Source organism: Ursus arctos, unplaced genomic scaffold, assembly GCF_023065955.2.
Source record: "Ursus arctos isolate Adak ecotype North America unplaced genomic scaffold, UrsArc2.0 scaffold_2, whole genome shotgun sequence".
Taxonomy (NCBI): domain Eukaryota; kingdom Metazoa; phylum Chordata; class Mammalia; order Carnivora; family Ursidae; genus Ursus; species Ursus arctos.
Window position 1 is genome coordinate 35,829,856 of NW_026622874.1, and position 21,086 is coordinate 35,850,941.

Consider the following 21,086-nt stretch of genomic DNA (forward strand, 5'->3'; position numbering starts at 1 on the left):
AATAGATGTCCTCTAGTTTAATGCCATCTTAAATTTAATAGGACCTTGCCAAAGTTCAAATAGAAGCATTGAGTTAGTAGGGTCGTGCTGTACATTTTTAAGCTGTGAAATATATAAAGGCAAGAGCAATTGCATACTTTGGGAGGGGGGACACTGAGTGTCAAGAATGATTAATTCTTTTCTGGCAAGTGGAAAAAAGATGACTAAGGAAAAAATATGAACAAAATATTGATAACTAAGTGTTTGCTAGTGTGGGAAAATGAACTTTTACTTTGTAAGCAGGCATTTAAAAAAAAAAGGTTTTTAGCTCATTTAAATCCCTGTTTGGGTGTAGTTTTATCAGTTTTCTTTTCCTTTTAAGGTTTCCTGTCTTTCGATGCTGTGTGAAGAACTTTTATTAAAAACATCCACTGTCATAAGTCATTCTTTCCAGTGACAAAGCTGATTTGGTCTACTGCCGATGAGTAAACTGAAATTTATATAACTCCTTTAACGTATTTATATTTAAAAAGCCTTTCCCATTTTCAATAAAGAGAAAATTACCAAGCACACTAAGAAGTTAGATCAGAAACTAAACATGTTTCTAGAGCCATGGGCCTTTCTGGGCGTGGATCACCTGAGCACTTGCAAGAAATGCAGTTCTCAGGCCTTGCCTATTGAATCAGAAACCCTGGGCTTGAAACCCAGCAATCTATATTTTAACACGCTTTCCAAGTAATTCTGATATAGCAAACGTTTGGGAAATTTTGACCTAGAAAATGTGTGATAAAATCATCCTTTAGTAATGAAGTTGCAAGAAATAGTGACATAGTGCATTGGTAAAGGAAATTGTATTTTTAATTTCTACATATTTTCCATAAAAATGTTTTACTGCTTTTAAAATTCAAAACAATTATAAGTCCTCATATCCACTTTTCTGTTTATATGTTACTAGGGAAAACTTCACTGTCGATTAAAAAAAAAAAAAAAGCACTGTTACTCTGAGTTCTTCAGAAAGAGAAAAACTATAAGCATAACTCTATCTTATAATTTTGTTACTACAAGTTGGAGCTATAAGCCTTCCAAGTTTTATGTCTAACTCTTGGCATTATAGATTCATGGGTATATGTGCAGTGATAATCCAATTCCTGCTAGAAAGGAACTCAGCCCATATCTATTCTTAGTGTACAACTCAAGGTCTGTAAAAGGCAAACCTGTTATCTTATCTTTCATGAATTCAGAGATTTTTTTTTAAATCTCAAGTCAGAAAAATATAATAAAAAACAAATATTGGTTATATTTAAATTTTAATGCGTCCTTACCATTAGTAGAGGGGCTTTACGTAGGTGATCTTAGAGAGCTTTGGAAAAAGCACATGAATGCCATCAAGAAGGAAGGGCAAATCAGCTCAGTTTTCCCAGGTGCTCACTGGGGAAGCCGCACGCATTCATGATACATTTATAATTGTATACAAAAGCTAAATAAAACATAATTTAATATATTGAAATCATTCATGTAGCTTTTTTGTTAAAGCTAAACCAAACTAAGACCAACCAAGGCTTAAGGACTTCCACAGTTTTTAGAAGACTAATGGATCAATAGTATTAACACATTTTTTTTCCTGTGGTCTAAAACTTAGAATTCCTTGCTTCCTGCATATTTCTCTTTTGATGACTTGCTCCTTAGACGTCCATGTAGTTTATTTTTTTCCCTTTCTTATCAATATATTTCCACCAAAAAACCTCAAGTCCCAAATATCAAGTTGATAATTTTCTACCACCTCGTTGTTAATTTAAAAAATAGTTGATAATCCGTAATTTAATTACATGGCTATCAGCCCATTTTGATGATGATTTCCCAGGTTCTGTGCAGATTTTCTTCTTTTGTTTTCAGTATTTTGTGCACCATTCCAGGGAGATAGTGGTTTAGTACATGGAGAAAGCCAACATCTATGGAAAGCACAATGAGGGCCACTCTCCTGCTATGATCAGCTCCATGAAGAATTATCTGGTGGGGTCTTAGTTTGTTTCCTGCTGCAGAAAGTTACGTCTGAAAATGTATTGCTATATTTAACTATAATATACAAGAAAAAATTTTTCATGTCCAATCAGAGGCAAACATATTTTGCATTAATTTACCTGGCTTACATTGCAAGTTTTCAGGTATGGCACAAAGTATGAGCTCACCTTCAATATCTCTTGTAATTTGCGTACTTTTACTACAATATTTAATGTTTCAAGTAATGAGTGTACCATTGAGATTCCCATTTTTTTGTATCCTGCAGAAACATTTGCATTATAAACCACTTCTTCATTTAGTACATAAGAGTACTCTATAGACAATGTCTATTAAAGGTAATGCAAAAAACCAACATAACTCATTTTCCCTTGAGATAAGAGAAGAAATGAAAAATGTCTAGACATGCGGTTCTCAACCAAAGGCAATGTCTGGTAATGTCAATGTGGTGAGAGAGGAATGCTCCTGACATCTGGTGAGTAGAGGCCAAGGATGCTGATTAAAAATGTTACAATGCACAATGCCACAATATACGATGTCCAATGCCGAAGAATTATCTGGTCCAAAATATCAATAGTGCCTCTATCGAGGAACCCTGGCCTAGAGAAGAATTAAGTCCTATTTAGTTAATACGAGTTGGTCATAGTTATTACAATTTCCATGATACCCACTGGAGAAATAAAAGACTTCCATCATGGCCGTATAACTATGGAACATGAATCAAATTCCCTTTTCTTGCACTCAAAATGTCTACATCTACACTAGCCCTCAAGATCTGATGAGAGTTCTTCTCAGTGGAGAAAATATGGCTAATTATTATAGACCAGCATTGAATCCTCTTTTACAAGCACTGGCATTTTGCGTTATGTGGTACACTGCTTTGTGTGAAAGTTCAATTTTGTTAATCAACTCCTTTTCCTGAAAATGTTATTTACTTAAAATAAACATCATCTTGAAAAACTAAGCAGTCACTTTGCTATCTGTATAATTACTGTTCCTAACAAGATTTTCACTTACATTTCTTTTGTTTCTAAATTTTCTTTATGATTGAAACACTATCAATCAAGTATTTTATGAAGTTGATAAAATACTAAAGCACAGCCCAGTTTCTAAATGAAATATATTCTTCTTTTAAAAAAAAAAGATTTTATTTATTTATTTGACAGAGAGAGAGAGAGAGATAGCCAGCAAGAGAGGGAACACAGGCAGGGGGAGCGGGAGAGGAAGAAGCAGGCTCCCATCGGAGGAGCCTGACGTAGGGCTCGATCCCAGAACTCTGGGATCACACCCTGAGCCAAAGGCAGACGCTTAACGACTGAGCCACCCAGTCACCCCTAAATGAAATATATTCTTGAGCCATAAACCTTTCAATGTGTCTTTCAGTAATCCCTACAATAGCTCTGAAAATGTTTTCTCAAGTATATGTAATGACTTTTTCCTTTGTCAGCCAAAGGATGTTTCTAGGCTTTTGCTAAAGATGCTATTCAAATTGTGCAACACAAAAATTAACAATGGGCAAATATTGTTGTGCATATATAATTTATCTGGCAATATAAATAGCAGATTGGGAATACTGTATTTTTGTGTATTCTGATTTGAATTTTCATTGAGTTAGATCTTTGGCACTATCTGTAGAAGGGGCAGGTGATACACGGCTGCATTTCCTTGTACTTGAAGATTCTAGAAGAGGTAGTTTTACGTGAAACCTAATTATCTCTGCAATGTTGGATCAAAGATATCTTTATTAAGAATACACATACCACACACCTACAAACTCTGATGTCAGCCATGGATTTCTTCATTAAGACAAGATATAGCAAACTCAAATTTTATAGATTAGTCCATGAAAGTACCAAGAAAAATAATCATGTTCATCCTCATTTGTTCTGATTTCTCACACTTTTTTGGCTAAGGGAATTAAATTTTTCCATAAGTCTGTATTCGTTATATTATCAAGCTCCATATTTTACATATTATTATTTAAATTATGATAATCATAGAGACAATTAAGAGCTTGATGCTATCTAACTAAATTTGAAGTCCTTAAAACACAAATTAAAATTAAACCTGAAAAGTGCCACAAAATTGTTGTTTAATTGGAAAAAAAGTTATGTCACTTAGATGTGTCCTCAATGATTTGGGACTGAAACGTATGCCCTGAATAAGTAGCAAGTAGCATTTAGTTATGGAAACTGAAAACAACCTAAGTATTACCACTTCATCAAAATGTTCATTTTTAACTGAGGACATAGCCATCTTTTAAATATTTGCATCAGAAAATGCTTAGAACTAAAAAGTTAGACAAACTATAATTTCTTAGATATATCTAGACTTGCATTTTTAACCTTAAGGCAGTGTGGCAGGCTTTTTAAAGCTCAGACATTCCACTTGTTTACTTTACAAAAATACTCATTTCCAGTAACATCACCACACATACTTCTATGTGATGTTCCCAACACTAATCTGAGTAAATATTTCTCTTTACTTTTTTTTTTTTTTTTTGGAATGCCTTGGATATCCTAGAAAAACTAGAAAGTCAGCTTAGGGGTATAATTAAAAATTTAAAAGCTTTGTTTAATAAACATATTTTTTGGTATGTATAATATCTTGTTTTTTTTTAACATTAAGCTTATTCCGTCTTCAAGAGCAAACTGTATTTTCTATAGGATGCCACCAATGCCTCTAATAATAGGGGCTAGCTGTGTATCTAGGGTGGATTCCCCCCCCCACTTCTGCCAGTTCTTATGGGAATACTCATAAATGAAAAAATAAGAGTTTATCTTATGCTTTTTAAGAACACAATGTTGGTAATGGAAAAAGAACTTCTGAATTTCCAACCCAACTTCTGAAATAACTTACCTTCTTTTCTTCTGGGCAATCCTTTTTGTTCTGGTTAAAACTATAGAACTGTGAGTAATATATAATCAGAACACAAAAAAGTCAAAAGGGGCTTGTACTTGTATACAAAAATGAAGTTCATTTATATAGATAATTTGAGCTGGTTTACGTATTATAATATATAGACATCAGAGGATATATTAACAATGAAAGTAAGTTTTCCTATATAAATAAAATCCCCAGGCAATTTCAATATATATCATCAACTATTGAGTGATAGTTATATTTTACTACATACATATTTTAATGATTATATCTCTTCTCAAACATTTGTAGCCAGTTTCTGGGAAAATATTTTCTTTGTCTAAATATATGCAAAACTAAAATTAAACCAATGGCATTTATACACAAGTAGAATGACTTAGAACAGATTATTTCCTGGGCTTCCTTTTCTTCATTTCAATATGAGAGCTGTATTACAAAATTTCTATGCTTTCTCCCAACTCTCTGATTCTGTTAATTCCAATAAAAATATAAGGGTAAGGCCAAATTGTGGAATGAAATTCCCAAGATCATAGTGAATATTATGTAGGCTGGACAGACATCTATATTTCTCATAATTTTATAAGTGATCCTGTCACTATAATAATTCATTCTTCAAATTACTCCATCTACAAATTGGATTGCCTGACACCCATATGTGCATACACGTTCTTTAAAACCATTTCTAGGGAGGGGCTTTTTCTGAAAATCAACAGACAGATCATGTTCAAGAACGAAGTATTCTCTGGCCAAATGAAGAAGCCTTTTGAGATGCAGCGTCTCCTTTTAAACCATGTTCTCTGTTTTCTAGGTGCACAGAGCATGAGATGGTAGTCAGAGACCAAGCAACTAGGGTTAAAAAATAAGGTTTAAGAAATATATATATAGGGGCGCCTGGGTGGCACAGCGGTTAAGCGTCTGCCTTCGGCTCAGGGCGTGATCCCGGCGTTATGGGATCGAGCCCCACATGGGGCTCCTCCGCTGGGAGCCTGCTTCTTCCTCTCCCACTCCCCCTGCTTGTGTTCCCTCTCTCGCTGGCTGTCTCTATCTCTGTCAAATAAATAAATAAAATCTTAAAAATATATATATATATTTATTTATTTATATTTATATGACAGTGGGAGGAAGGAAAGTAACAGATGGCCCTGTCAAAGACAGGATGGGATCAAATGGAAGTGGAAGACATGGGTGTGGGAAAGAGGGAAGCCGGGACAACCAGGAAAGGGACCCAGCAAGGGATGCCCATCATTTAGCGCATCTTTACCACTAGAGGCCTGATTCACTGCTATATTTTGAAGTGTCTTCTTCCCAGACTCTATGCTTAAGTAGCCATATCTTTAAACTGCCTGACTCCAGCAGCTGATGCGGTTGCCACCACAGAAATAGAAATTACAGCTTTCAACCCTTCATTTTATCCCTCTTACCTATAATCCTCTAGTTCCAGTCTGTCTGACCACTTGACAAAGTTTTTCGGTTTTTTTTTTTTTTTTTTTCGGTTGGGTTTTGTGTGTGTGTGTGTGTTTTGTTTTTTTAATTACTGCAGCTTTGTGGGACCACTTAAATATGCTTTACACACAGAGAACAGTAGATAGCCCTGAAAACTTGATGAGAAAAGAAAGGGAGGAAAAATGGCACAGAGGGCCAAAAGTAATGTTCCTCATAATCGAGATGGTCATGTGTGTCATTCTCAGCCATCATTACCTGGAGGTCTTTCTTGAAAAACTGCTAAGATTCTTTATAGATTTTACATAAGGATTTTCCCCCCCAAAGGCTCACTGGTCTATTTTCACATGTGTGTTGTTTGGCTAGGTCCTTCAAAGGCTTCAAGCTTACTTTTATATTTAAAGAGGGTAAAGATGAAGGCTATTATTTGAATACAGTATTGCATTCAGTGGCATCAAGATGCTTATTATAACTGTCCTGGCGAGGCGGTCAAAGCGACTCATGGCTCCCAGTACCTTCTAATGTGTATTTAGGTGTCCCGTTGGATGGCTTGCCTTAGTGATGTGGCATATATTTGATGAAAGGACAGTAAACAACATCAATTATAAAAGACAATCCGCTAATGAGAGGAAGAAAAGGAAGAGAGAGAGAGACTGGGGAAAAAGAAGAAGAAATTATCTGTAATGGAAAGAACAAAGCACTGCAACTGAATTAAAAGAAATGTCATACCTTAATCATGTCCTAATTTTAGGGCACGACTGTACTCTTCTTTGGAGACATAACATATTTCTTCAACTTTTGTGGGACTGTCATTGAAGATGAAGATCAAACTGCTTTCAGTTTCCTTTATGGATTCGTTACAAATTTTTCCAAGATCCCTGCACAAAACAAAAAGAGATATTAAATGAAACTCAGGCCATGCTAAGCAAATTAGCTAAAATTGATTTTTGTCCTCTTATGGGGATGTTTTCCAATCCAACAATCCAGAGAGATCTGCCAACTTCTCATGTCCTAAATTTTTTCTTTTCTAGGGCTACTAATTTGGCCCTAGAAAACATTGTCTGGGTTTCCCCACCATAAAATGTCTTGTCAAGTAAAAACCAGAAACCCCTGAAAAGATAAAACAGAAAAGCTTTGGCTACCTTTGCTATGCTAATTAGTTATAAGGATTCGTTTTCCTTTGGATGTATTTCCCATGTTTAAAAAGGTTTTAAAATATTACCTACCATTAGTACAACTGATGGATAAATCTAGATTTTATTACCAGGCATATTAAATATATTTGCTTTGTTTTTCAACATCTAATTTCTCTATAGAGACTAATGTATCTAAATAACGCAATGTTATTTCTGTATCATTATTCTAGTCGATGATAGCAGTTGAATATTTAAAAAAATATATTGGATGTGACTAAAAGATGTGGTTTTCTCCATTCCAATTAGGTTAAATGAAGACAAGCACATTGTTATTTTCCTTTTTACTCTTAAATTGGGGAATCTTGGTATTTGGTTAAGAAAGTACCATAAGAAACACTGTTTAGAGTGTGTAAGTTTGCCAGTCTTCTTAGGTTAGACATATGTATTCTCTCTTCAAGAATACATTTCTGTTAAAAGGTTATCAATATTTTTCTCAATATCTTCCATATGACAATATGCTTTCTTTTCATAATTTTCTTCTTTGTTCATCGGTACCTGAGGTGATGCTCAAGGGGCTGCCGAGGAAGAGGCATGAGTGACCCTGTTGGGGGGCACTGCTAGGAAGCGTATTGAAAAACTTCACACACTCTCCACTGCTGTTCTCAACTCTTCCGAGGCCAAGGCAGTGGGCTTGGCAGTGAGGGGTGGGGCCTAGGGTAGCTCATTTTCTGTTCGGGGTTTGGGACGGACGCCGATTCACTTCGGCGCACTTAGCCTCTGTGCGCAACCGCTTAGCAGAAACATGACTAAGGGGCGGGGTGGGGGGGGGGGAGAAAGTTACTATAAATATGTTACATATACTTAAGAAATTTGAGATGGCAGAGTATCAGATTCAAAGTTATAGAAACATCCGGAAATGTGTACAAATACATCAATTAACCGGTCCGTGGTGTGGTGATTGCATCGCTTTTGCCTGATTTATTTTACTGAATTCACCGGAGACTTCCTTTCTCCATTAATGACATGGGGGTGTTCTTCATACTAAACTTTAAAGTTTTAAAACACAACAAAAGTTTTACACTCTCTTCCCACTGTGCACACATGTATGTTAGCATTTTGGAGCCAACACTGCCTTTGTGGATTAATCACTCCCCCCCCCCCAAATTTCCTATGATTGACAAAATTCCTCATATTCTACAATGGGAAATGGGGCTCAGAGACTCACTAAACTTACAGGGGCTGAAGACGCATAAGTAATTATGCTCCCAACTCTCAAATACGTGGAACACTCCCTTTGATAGCAAATAGATGAATGCTTTGAACATTTAGGCTATTTTTAATAACCTAATTGAAATAGTGGTTTTATTAATTAATGTTATGAATATCTTGTTCACAGTGCTGTATAGTATTTTGATTAGATTGGAAAGGATAGCTAGAATGTTTCCTGACAAGAATATTGTTGTGGGAATAAAGAGTTTGTGTAAAACATTTTAGTGGTCATAGGATTTACCTAATATTCTCATTTTTCCTCTCAGTCATCTCTTATAAGATTATGAAGTACTTTGTTAGTTTCTTTTCTTTCTCTCTCTGATATTCCTATTGACTAAAGGAATTTAAGAACTGTGGAAGCTTGAAAGGGAGAGGCAGAGTACAGAATGTGTTCTCAATTTTTAAAAACTTTATTGTAATTTTTTAAAATTAAAATATTCCCAGTGCACTTTCTTGGTCTCTAACCCCTGACAGCTACTATTAATTACCTTTTAACCTGTTAATGGTCTAACACTTTTCAACATATATTAAGCCCATTCCAAGTATTCTGCAAATAATGAACCTATCTATTAAGAACAGGATGCTATTGAAAGGAGTGGGATGGGACTGTAAGCAGGCTCAATTTGAGAGAGAAGAAAACATAGTCAGTGAGCTCTTTGGTCATAGAAATATTTGGGGGGCAGTCTCCTCAGGTAAGGGTAACAAAAGCTAAAATAAACAAATGGGATTACATCAAACTAAGACGTTTTTTCAAAGCTAAGGAAGCCATCAACAAAACAAAAGGGCAACTACTGAATGGGAGAAGATGTTTGAAATCATACATCCGATAAGAGGTTAATACCCAAAATTATAAAGTATGTGCAAACTTCATATTAAAAACAACAACAACAACAACTCTACAACCTGATTTTAAAAAGGGTAGAGGACCTGAATAGACATTTTTCCAAAGAAGACATACAGATGCCCAACAGACACGTGAAAAGATGCTCACCATCACTAATTATCAGGGAAATGCAAATCAAAACCACAATGAGACATCCCCTCACACCTGTCAGAATGGCTATCATGAAGAAGGCAAAAGACAGCAAGTGTTGATGAGGATGTGGAGAAAAGGAAATCCTCATACAGTGTTGGTGAGAATGTCAACTGGCGCAGCCACAGTAGGGAGATTCCTCAAAAAATTGAAAATAGAAATACATATGATCCAGCAATTCCATTCCTGGTTAAGTATCTGAAGAAAATAAAAGCACCAATTCAAAGAGATGTACCTCTTTTTCATCACAGCATTATTTACAACAGCCAAGATATGGAAGCAGCCTGTGTCCATCCACAGATGAACAGATAAAGAAGATGTGGTATGTATCTACAATGAAATATTACTCAGCCATAAAAAGAACGAAATCTTGCCATTTGCAACAACATGGATGGACCTTTGGGGTATTTTGCTAGGTGAAATAAGTCAGACTGAGAAAGACAAATACTGTATGATTTCACTTATATGTGGCATCTAAAAAACAAAACAAACAAAACAAAACAGAAACAGATTCATTGATACGGGAAATAAGCTGTTGGTTACCAGAGTGAGGAGGGTTTAGGAGGTTAGCAAAATAGGTAAAGGGGATTAAAAGATACAAATTTACAGTTACAAAATAAATAAGTCATGGGGATGTGATGTACAGCATAAGGAATATAGTCAATAATATTGTAGTAATTTTCTATGGTGACAGATGGTAACTGAACTTATTGTGGGGATCATTTCATAATGTATAAAAATATCAAACCACTATGACATACACCTGAAACTAATAGGGTATTGTATGTCAATTATACTTCAATATTTTTTTAATAAATAAAAAGTGACCTCACAGTTTCTTTTCATATACAACTGAACTGGCTTTGCATGGTATATGAAGTTAAAGATATACAAACACCCACCAAAGTTAAAAATTTAAGAAGGCAGGGGAAGAAGCTTCTTCCCTTGCATGAAAAGATCATTTTAAGTTGAAACTTCGAACTTTCTCTCTCCCTTCTCTCTCTTCCTCTTTCTCTCTCCTTTTGTCTCTCTCTCGCCCTCTGTATATTTATTTATAATATCACTTGAAGATATGTTACAGATTAATTCCCTGATTCATTTTGTTATCTCTTCTTTTTTCCCATATTTCTCCTTTCATCCCTAAATGTTCTGCTGGCATGTATGAATTTAGGTAGGAAGAAAAGCATGAAGCATGACCTTCCATAGCAAATGATGATCTTCCTTTGTCTCCCAGTCTGAGCCTTTGCACCCACACACTGCCTGGCGTGTGGAGACCAACCAGACGGCCCTCACTGTTAGATGCCAGAAGGGACTGTGCAAGCCAAGGGCCCTGGGCTCACAAGCTAAAACTTGCATGCTTGGCAAGGCTCAGATGCCAAGGTTTGAATCTCTAATAAACCACTCACTGCCTCTCCAGTAATGATACCCTGGGGCTGCTGGGAGGGGATTCTTTTTATAGGAAACATACTCATAAGGATTTAATATTATCTTTCTGAACCCTTTGATTCAATAGGGTTTTTTTTTTTTTAACTTTCCCCCTTTATTTTGTAGACCCTGTGATGTGAGCCAGTGTTAATTCTTTATGCAACAGTAGTATGTAATCAACATCTCTCCACTGAGCTCAAGATTCTTTTTTCTTTTTAACCATGTGCTTAAAAAAATAAAATATCTTGCCACTGAATGTCTTTTTACAGACTGAAAAGACTTTTAGGTTAAACAACATTTGTTAGGCTTTGATGCAATCAAATGCAATTTCAATCTTCTTGAAATATTCAGCCTTGCCTCTCTAAAATTGCACATATGTGTCAGCTCTCAATTTTTTTCTCACTAGTGTTTTACACATGAAATCTATTTTCACTGAGAAAATGGAATCTTTGTGTCTTTGTCTCTCGGTGTGCTGCTTTCTGGCATGTTCTGGCAGGGGCTTTGACTATCGAGGCACTGGGGGAGGGGCCTGGCAGGCATTTGTCAGCTTTTCTTGCATCTGTAATTTCTGGCCACTCAGCAGTATTAGAGGGTCTTAGAAACCGGGTGAGGAGGGTGGGGGGAGAGCTTGTCATTGATGAAAGCCAAACTCCGAATAACTGCCCGATGTTAATGACCGAAGAGAGAGAGGAGAGTCTGAAAAACTTTTATTGTGCTTTAATGAAAAAGATTTTTTGGAAATGGCTAATTTATAAAATTGCACATGGTAACATTTTCAGATCTCAGTTTAGAAAGCCCCTGTCCATATTATGTTACCGATTTCATTGCTTTTAGCTTGGCAATGGTTCATGAAACTATTTTAATTTTCCACCAGTGGCTTCTGGTTATTTCTGCCCTTATTTCCTTGTAACATAACTGACAGCCCAATTAAACATCTGCATTTTTTAATCTGGACTTTCCTCCCATAACTATTTTGCTTTTCTTCTAAAACTTCCAGATGTTTTGGCTCCTTTATGATTTTTAATGCATGCAAGTATATTTGCTCCTATTTCAAAGACAGAGAGCTAGATGGACTGACCATATGTTTCTATATTAAAAGCTTTGTAATACACCAGTAATAAAGTTGGTATTTTCGTCTCTTTGTGGATACACTTACATTAGAATGTATCTTATTGTTTTTTAGCACTTTACTATTTGAGTTGATCTTTGAAACATGTTTGAGTTCAGAATTCACACTGTGATATGTTAGTTAATTGCCGTGGCCGATGAAGAAAGTGTCCAACTCCGTTATCTCAGTATCTAGTAATAGGAATAGAAGCTGCTGTGATTTTATTTTTTAATTTCTGTCTTTTTTTTGGTGAGAGATAAGAAGTTGTAAGCTGTGTGAGACAACAATGTATTTTAACTCAGTTTCCGGCTTTGTACAGACATTAAAGGAATCATCAATATCTTGCCTTGAAGTATCTGGACAAGAGTTAAAAGAGTCTCTAATATATTTCAAGAAAACCTGTTTCCCATAATTAATAACAGGAAGCAGGATAAACAGACATTTGCTGACAAATGAAACTGAGACGGTAACATATACACAGAAACATGGGAAATGAAACAATGTAGCATTGTATAGTTACACCAGAGTGGCTCCATTTCCAGTACTTATGCAATACTCACATAAAACTCCAGAGTAAATGATCATTAATTTTACATTTCAAGGCGAATTCTGACCATTTAAACACATGCTTGTAGAGTGTAATAATTTCTCCCACTCATTAGTATTTGAAGTGATCTCAGGTTATTTGTATGTTTAACATTTAGGCAGAAAAATCATTTCTTGGAATACAGATTTTCTAGACAATCAAATATACGTGAAGGAAGATAATTAAAAAAAAACATTGTTATGAGATTTTTAAAGGCTATTCTTACTGCAAACTTCTGGAAATGAGAACACCTAGCAGGATAATTTTTGTGTTGTAGGGTTGTTTTATTTGGGGCGGGAGGGGGGGATATCATCATAAAGTCCCAGGCAAACTAAATGCAACAATCATTAATTAGACAGACGCAAAGGATCACTGGGAACTTGACCCACTTGTGCTTGAAGCTTCAGACAAAGCTTCCCAGGGAAGTAATGTGTCTTTATCTTCCAATTGTATCATACGGTGGGGACTCTCTGATCTTAGTACTGACCTTGAAAGCAGCAAACTGATGTGATATGTGGTTTCCCTGCTTCTTAGAAATATTGAACTCAATGTGAATTTGTTTTTTTTTTCTTTTTTAACAGCATTAGCCACTTAATTTGCAGTTAATTTTTAGGTATAAATGGCGATCCTTTAAGTGACAATGTTTTATTACATTTTAAAGGTAATTAGCCATCCAAGAGCTGTTAAATGCAAAATTAAGCTTTATCAAATGTTTATTTCTGATTTTGCAAGATGAATCGGAAAATAAAGAATGATGGCAAAAGTGAGGAAATGTTTTTATGATGTACTATATTGCAAATTAAAGAATGTGTTTTGACTATTCCAGTGTAATAAAAAGAAACACAAACTGTGTTACATAGCCAGAGTTATGTGCTTTCCTGGTAAGCACCCAGTAAGTGACAGCTTAAGACTAGAAAAATGAGAATGGAAAGTGCCCTGGGTACCAGGGTCAGAGGTGTTTGCCCATGTGTAATATACGCCCATGTAACTGAACTAGGAGCTAAAAGCCAAATTAATTCTTTTCATAGCAAAATCTGCAGTAAGTATAAATTTAAAGCGGAGGGGTTATACTCAGAGCTGATTGGGTCTAATTAAAAATAAATATGAATTTTCATATTTTATATATACATGGATGAGGAAAAGAAGTATGCCACACTTTATCTCCACAATCTTATATTCATTGTGGAATTTGAAACCCACAAAATGAATATCTTGAATTTAAAGAAAAAAATAAATTGAAAAAATTATCAGGGCAAAGCTTTGTTAATTGCAAGGGCAAGTAAGATATTTTCTAAGCTGTAAAATGTAATAAGTTTGTAGAGGAGCAAGAAAAGTGTATACAAATTTAAAATTATTAAATTTAAAGCATATTTATGTGGATTTTTGTTAAGTACAGGGCAGACAACATACGTTAATTATTAGGAGTATGTCAGTCATTCGGAATATTTTCTGTAAGAAAAACATAAATTAATAAGTCCTAAATTACAAGAAATGCCATCACAGTTCTCTTTTGTTAGATCCTTAGAGAAAGAAAAGCCCAGCTAGTTTAGTACTAGGTTATGCCATTAGCAAATTGATCCTTTGAAAAATATAAAATGTTTTTCCAAAATTCTTAGGTAAGGATCTTCTTGGAAGACTTTTAAGTATAAACTACAAACTTTTAATTATTAACCATAAATTTTTATGGAAACAATGAAGATAAACTTAGAAATAAGAATGTTCACAGGCAAATTCATTATTGTACGCATTCATGTCATAATATGTAAAGTAGTTCTTGGAAGAGGTTCTTCCTAAAGATCACATGGGTAATACGAGTTACATTGTTCAAAGAAATGATCCCAGAGCCACCTAAGATCTGGTTACACATATTTCTCAGGTAGATTAGGTTGACTAGCATTACCAATGCCTGGCAAGAATAACTTTCCCTCCCTTTCTTTGACTCCATCAAAGCACAATGTACTAGTTTTTAGATGAACCTGACAGGGAAAATTTGGTGTATTTATTAAGAGAACAACAGTGAGCTCTGCACATAATTACCATAGTCAGTAAGCCATCTTGCTTATGTAGGAAAGGACTAACTAAAATTCCATCGCCTGAAAATGCTATTTGGAAGGAAAAAAATATTTTGGATCTGAACCTCAGTATTATAGTGGGCTTGGAGCAATATTTTGATCAAAGAGCTAAAATAGGTAAAGCAAAGAAAGACTTGTATAAATTTTCTAATAGTAACGTCTTTTGGTTCAAGTGGTTTGTGCATGGTATGTGAATTTCACTCTTCTATTTGTTTATCATATAAATGTATGTTTGATGGCTTCTCTGTCACACTGTTTTCCAGCTTTTATTTGCTTTTTAGGAAACTGCCTCAGGAAACACTGAAAATCTATCTCCTGACTTCTGTCTTTCCCTCTTTTATTTTTACTTATGTATGTATTTATTTATATATGTAGTCCTTTGTAAATTTTCTCTAAAAGGTATTTCAAAGAGATAAAACATGGATATGAATGGAAGGTGGCAAAATTATTTTTTGACTGCTTGATGACTCTGGCCTTCTAACATCTTTAGTAGCTCCTGTGGTCTACCTGATACCTAGCAAATTTCCAATAGGAGCTAGAAAATTTCTGCTGTGACTGTCGGGTGTGAGCTGGGCAATTTCCATTCACAACGTTGGCTGAAGAGGTAGCAAACAGTTGGGGTATTGGTACAATTCTCTAACAGAGGATTAAGCAGTTTCAACACCTCCCTCCCGGCTCCCTGTTCAGCCTCACTGTTATCATCAAACAACTCTGAAACTATCCCATACTTCTTAAACAAGAAAATTCTTCCAAACTTCGGCCAGGTTTCTGGAGCCCTTTTTGTCTTGCATTTTTGTGTGCTTGAGTTAGCCCACCCCAAGATATTTCCTATCACTGCTGTCTTTCTAAGCATGCACCCTGCAATATAGGCCAAACCTATGGATGGGAAACATGTTATTTGGTTAATAATGTGCTAGCAGCTGAGACTATTAAGATTGAAGAGCTGTTTTTAAAAACCCTAGCATGAATAAATGATGGTTGCAATGGCACTTGCATTGAAGCAACAATTAAAATTTTATTTGTAGTATAAATATAGGTCAGGACTGGACCTGTACATGGTCTATAAATACCAGGAATGCTGATTCTTCCGTAATAAACAATAGAACATGCCTAAGATATAAAATCAACCTTTTTAATTTTTTGCCTTATGATAAGTGCAAATGGTGAATGCCATTTAATTCATATTTAATTCATATTATTCTTCTTTCATTTTCTTTTCCTGCCAGTTACACATAGTACTCCTTCAAGGAAAACCAAATTCGCTTTGCTAGATAGGAAATTAATGTTTATAAATTTTAATTTAAAGTAAAAAAAAAAGTAAAAAGTAAAAAAATAAAGCAAGTAAAAGCATAAAGTTTGTCTTGGTAGCTTAACAGGTAGACTATATTTCATCCATAATATATTCAGAAGCTGATTTAGTTCTGCTTTACAAAATCTGTGAATATTTAAGAATAAAAATAACTTTAAAGTATAATTTGCATTTTAAAAATTTAAATGAAAAATTTGAATGATATTGTTTAAAAAGAATGCCTGATGTTTTAAGAACCTGTGAATTTTCTTATAGATTTCTTAGAAAACCTAAGTATGCATCATGAGTTTTGTTAAAGTTTATTTGCTTCCAGATAAAAGGTTTATTGAAACTTTAAAAACATGGTACATAAATTCTCCATGAAAGGGAACTAGAACAATGTGTGTGCAACTTTTAGGGACCGATGTTGTTCAAGTCTACATTTCCATTCTGCATAGGATACAATATCCCTTAAGTTTTCAGCTCACTTTTATTGAAGTGTGATAAACAGGCATGTCAAATCGTACATAGCGAATGGGACACAAATCAGCTCTGCTTGTTTCTGTTGTTTTCTCGTTCCCTAAATAAGTATTTATTGCTCATATAAACAGGGTATGTGCCCTTTTATTTGGCAGTCCCTATTTCTTCATTGACTTCCCATTTCACAGGGTGGGAATAGAATCAACAGCCATTTATATGTCTCGGGAAAAAAATGTATTGAACAGGAAAACCACAGATTTTCTTTTCTTTTTGGTAAGTCTTGAACTTTCTCTTATAAATTCTACAGCAGCATAGAGCAATCAAGCCAAACTTGCTACATGAGTTTAAATTAAAATTTCAGATAATAAAAGTTCTTCCTTTAACAATGTTTCTTAAGCAATGTTTTTTCTTTCAGCATAACACACAATGTTAACTGTATATAATGCAGCAATATTTTTTATAATTACCTCTTACAAAGTTAACACTGTGGATTATGAAATTTATTGTCAATATAGTATAAAAAGAGAACTTCTTTATTTTTTGATATTATGTTACTAAATTTCCATGTATAATTTCAAGAAAAATTATTTGGTTATGTTGTAAGTCTCTATGAGAAAATGTTTCTAATGCTAATTATTAGTTTCATAAACTTAAATATTTGAGATATTTGTGGCTTTGAGGGGCAATGTATTTTTTTTGTTAATGGGATTAGAAAATTTGGGGCCCTGGCACCTAACAAAACTACCAAATAGCTATTTCATTATACTCTTTCAGCATACTTAGTATGCTCATTGAAAACAGAACAGAACGTTAAATAGAAGGCACAGAGGATAATACACTCCAATTTCTACTCTTACATAATCTTTTGAAAACATCTAAAATATGCAATCAGGGTTTAAGCATGCCTGGCTTTCAATCAATCCAGTTTTTAGAAAGATAGGGTTGAGCATCAGTGACTCTGAGAGGATAAATTATTCTATCCTACTTATAGTGTATCTACATGCATCCATTATAGCATCTCCTAAGACAGGAAAAATCACTTGTTCCCCTTCACATCTGTATGGGAACATGAAAGATTTTCATTGGGCGGGGCCTTAGACACCACCTGACCAACCCACTCTCCCTTACCAGTATATAGTGCCATCTTGAATGCCCTTAGTGACTATCCATGCTTAAACAAACACTGTTCCCTTCTGTATTTTAATATATCCTCAGTCCAGTACATATGCATGGAATAAGTAACCCTGGTAGAAGGTGTTTGGTGTTTCCTGTTTCTTATGGTCTTCAGCTATCTTACTTACATCTGCAAATTATCCTATGATCAAGGGTTATTGAGGAATAAACACTGAGGAATAAAATAAAAAGAGGGATCCAAAGGGAAAATATCTTAAAAGAGATGATGAAACTTATCTTTTGAGGGAACAGAAAAAGATTAAAAATTCTCTTTGAACACTGGACAAAATGCTCTCCCCCCCCCCTTAGGAATAAGCAACTGGTGGGAGTCACCAGATACCAATTATTTAGCCTCTGAAGGCAAATGGCAAGATTTTCCTTAGACCATTTAAAATGATTATGTAGGAGTCAAGCCTTCCGAAAGCAAGGGCTATGGCCAGTGTTCTGTTAATTCTTCCCATCTCTTGGCCTGAATATCAAGCTTTTTAGGGACCATCAATAGATGCACAATGCATTAAATTCTACCTGAGTTTTCAGAGGAAGAGGATGGAGAAAAGAGAGAAATGAACGCTTGACTCAAGAGGCTGAGAGTTTATTTGAGTCAGGTGTGGGTCTAGTAGAAATATGCAGAAAAGAATCTTGCGGAGGAAAAATGACTCACAAGAATGTGAGGGGGAAGACTTTTTAATGTCAATGTCCATATTTCCTGATTAAAATATGGACATTTGCATCGTGTTCTAGCAGTCTAAATATAATAGCAGCTCAGACTCTCTAAGAATACTTCAACTCTTAGTCAAGAACAGGAAAAAAAGAAGGAGGTAGAACCCTAATGGTCCAGTAAAAAGTATTGTCTAGCACAGTACACTCATTACAATAAAACCTTTTAGCTATTAGTTAATATTTTAAAGTAAATGCATAGATGATTGATAAATTTCTCAGAATTAAAATAAATAGGTCCTTGGCTAACATTTCACAAAAACTATGTCAATAGTCAAGACCAGAAAGAAACTTACATTTTTACTTTTAAAAATAATTTGTTAAGTGGTATCTTCAGGTCTACTTTCAATAGCACTTACATTTTAAACACACATATTTAGAAATAAGGCAACAAAGAAAATATCACTAGTCAAACGTAAGCATTCCCCCACACTGAATGCCTATTAAAAATCACTCAAATATGAATTATTTTATCATTGTGTTGTGCCTACAAAATTCAAAGCACTGTTAAAAAATCCACAACAATAATCTTTTGAGAAGAAAATGCTAATGGTTTTTTGTGAAGCGAACCATGTAGTCAATATTCAGAATAATGCTAACAATACTTTACATATAGTTTTTTAGATCAAAACTCTTCTTGGGTATGCAGAAGAAAACTGGGAAAGTGTGAAATATAGTGGAAGGAACAGTAGCTTTGGAGCTCTGGGATCTGGCTTCACTCTGACACAAAGCATGTCACCCAGGCTTCTCGGAGAACTGGTATTAAGCCTAACAGATGAGCTACCCAAAGAGTAAGGGGGAAAATAATTGCCACCATAAACATGATATCATGGGATCTCTCAGAAAAGAGACTTTTCTTTACTTGACATCTGGTAGAACCTGACTTAGTAAAAATCTGAATGAATGATTTGATCTAGGTTCTATCTTAAAATATATCCAAAATCCAGCTATTTCTCACCACCTCCACTGCTACCATCCTAATACAAGGCATCTGCCTCTCTTGCCTGGATTATTGCCGTCATGTCCGAACTGGTCTCCATGCTTCATCCTTGCACATTACCACCACCCTAGCCTAACATGCTCTTCACACAGAAGACAGAGTGGCCCTTTTAGGGTTACAGCCAAATCACATTAAGTCCACTGCTCAAACTCTCCAATAAATTCCCATTTCACTCAGAATAAAATCCCAAATTATAACCACGTCCTGCAAGGGCCCTACAAGGTTTCCCCACACCACACCCACACAGTATCTCCTGCCATTGTTCCCTGTTCACTCTGTTTTAACTCTAATGGTCTCCTTATTCTTCCTCAAGCACCTTAATCACATTCCTTCCCCAGGGCATTGGCTCTTGCTGTGCCTTGGCATGAAAACCTTCCTTTGAATATTCACATTGCTCCCACCACCCTTTCATTCAACAGTTAGCTCAAATGCTACTTTATCATGGAGGTCTTCTTTGAGAGCCTTATATAAAATTTCATACCTCACTTATTGCCTGCCGCCTTACTGATTTTATAGATCTATTTACTGTAAGCAGAAAATGTGTTTGTTTACCATGGTATTTTCAGTAACTAGAAGAGTGTCAGACTTAAAATACAGGGACTCAAAAATATGTGTTGAATAACACAATGAATGGATAGCCATCAATTTTAGAGGTATATAAGCCATAAAATCTCTTAAGATGCCAACTTTTTCTTGTATTCCACAGTCACCTCTTCTAATCTTAACAATAGTATCCCTCTATGTGATTCATTTATTTCTCAAAGTTTATTCTTTGATGAGCTCTTTATCTGTATTTTTAATGATTAATACTTAGGGGCTCATTAAAATCTGTAAAAGTAACCATTGTCCTCAGTGCAAGCCACTTATTGATCACAGATTTGAAAAGTCATGGGAATTAAAGGAAATGCAATTTATATGATAAAATCCTACAACTCCTGTCTGATTCCCTCAATTCCTAAGGTTTTTGTATTCAACTATATAAAGAAAATTGGGACCATCTGATTATTATAATTTGGACAGAGAAAATTTAGGACTCTTAAAATTGCTAGAGCTATTTCATTCTTAGAACCAATTCTTGGATTTCTGCAGGGGTTTTTCTAAGTCCTTACCCATCCATTCGGTATTTCAACAAATATTCACTTTGCACCTACTAGATTAAGGGCACTCTGCTGAGTGATTGAGATCCTGCCTTCAAGGATTGGTCTTCTAAGGATGAAAAGACAATAACACAAGGAACAAAGTGTTACGTGCCCTGAAAGGGATAGAGTTGAAAGGTTATTAGGGTTTAAAGAAGAGATTAAGCCCAGCAGTGAGAGATAGGGAGGTGCATTGGAGAAGGTGGTGAGTTGGACTACATTTGGACATTTGGAGAGGAGTAGGGAAAAATCATTTCAATAGGAGGAAATAGCATAAGTGAACTAGGGAGGTATATGGAAAACAAAACAATAGGTTCACATAATAATGGGAAATCTTGGGCTATG

The 21,086-nt window shown here is 35.2% G+C and overlaps 1 long non-coding RNA gene across 2 annotated transcripts in view; it reads right to left on the bottom strand.

Annotated features, from left to right (window-relative positions):
* The window catches only part of LOC113242582 (uncharacterized), a 59,115-nt gene that overhangs the window by 16,844 nt on the left and 21,185 nt on the right, over positions 1 to 21,086 (bottom strand). For both annotated transcript variants that reach the window (XR_003311980.4, XR_007191394.2), the window contains exon 2: positions 7,048 to 7,196. This is a non-coding gene — a long non-coding RNA (uncharacterized LOC113242582). The remainder of the gene's footprint in view (positions 1 to 7,047; positions 7,197 to 21,086) is intronic.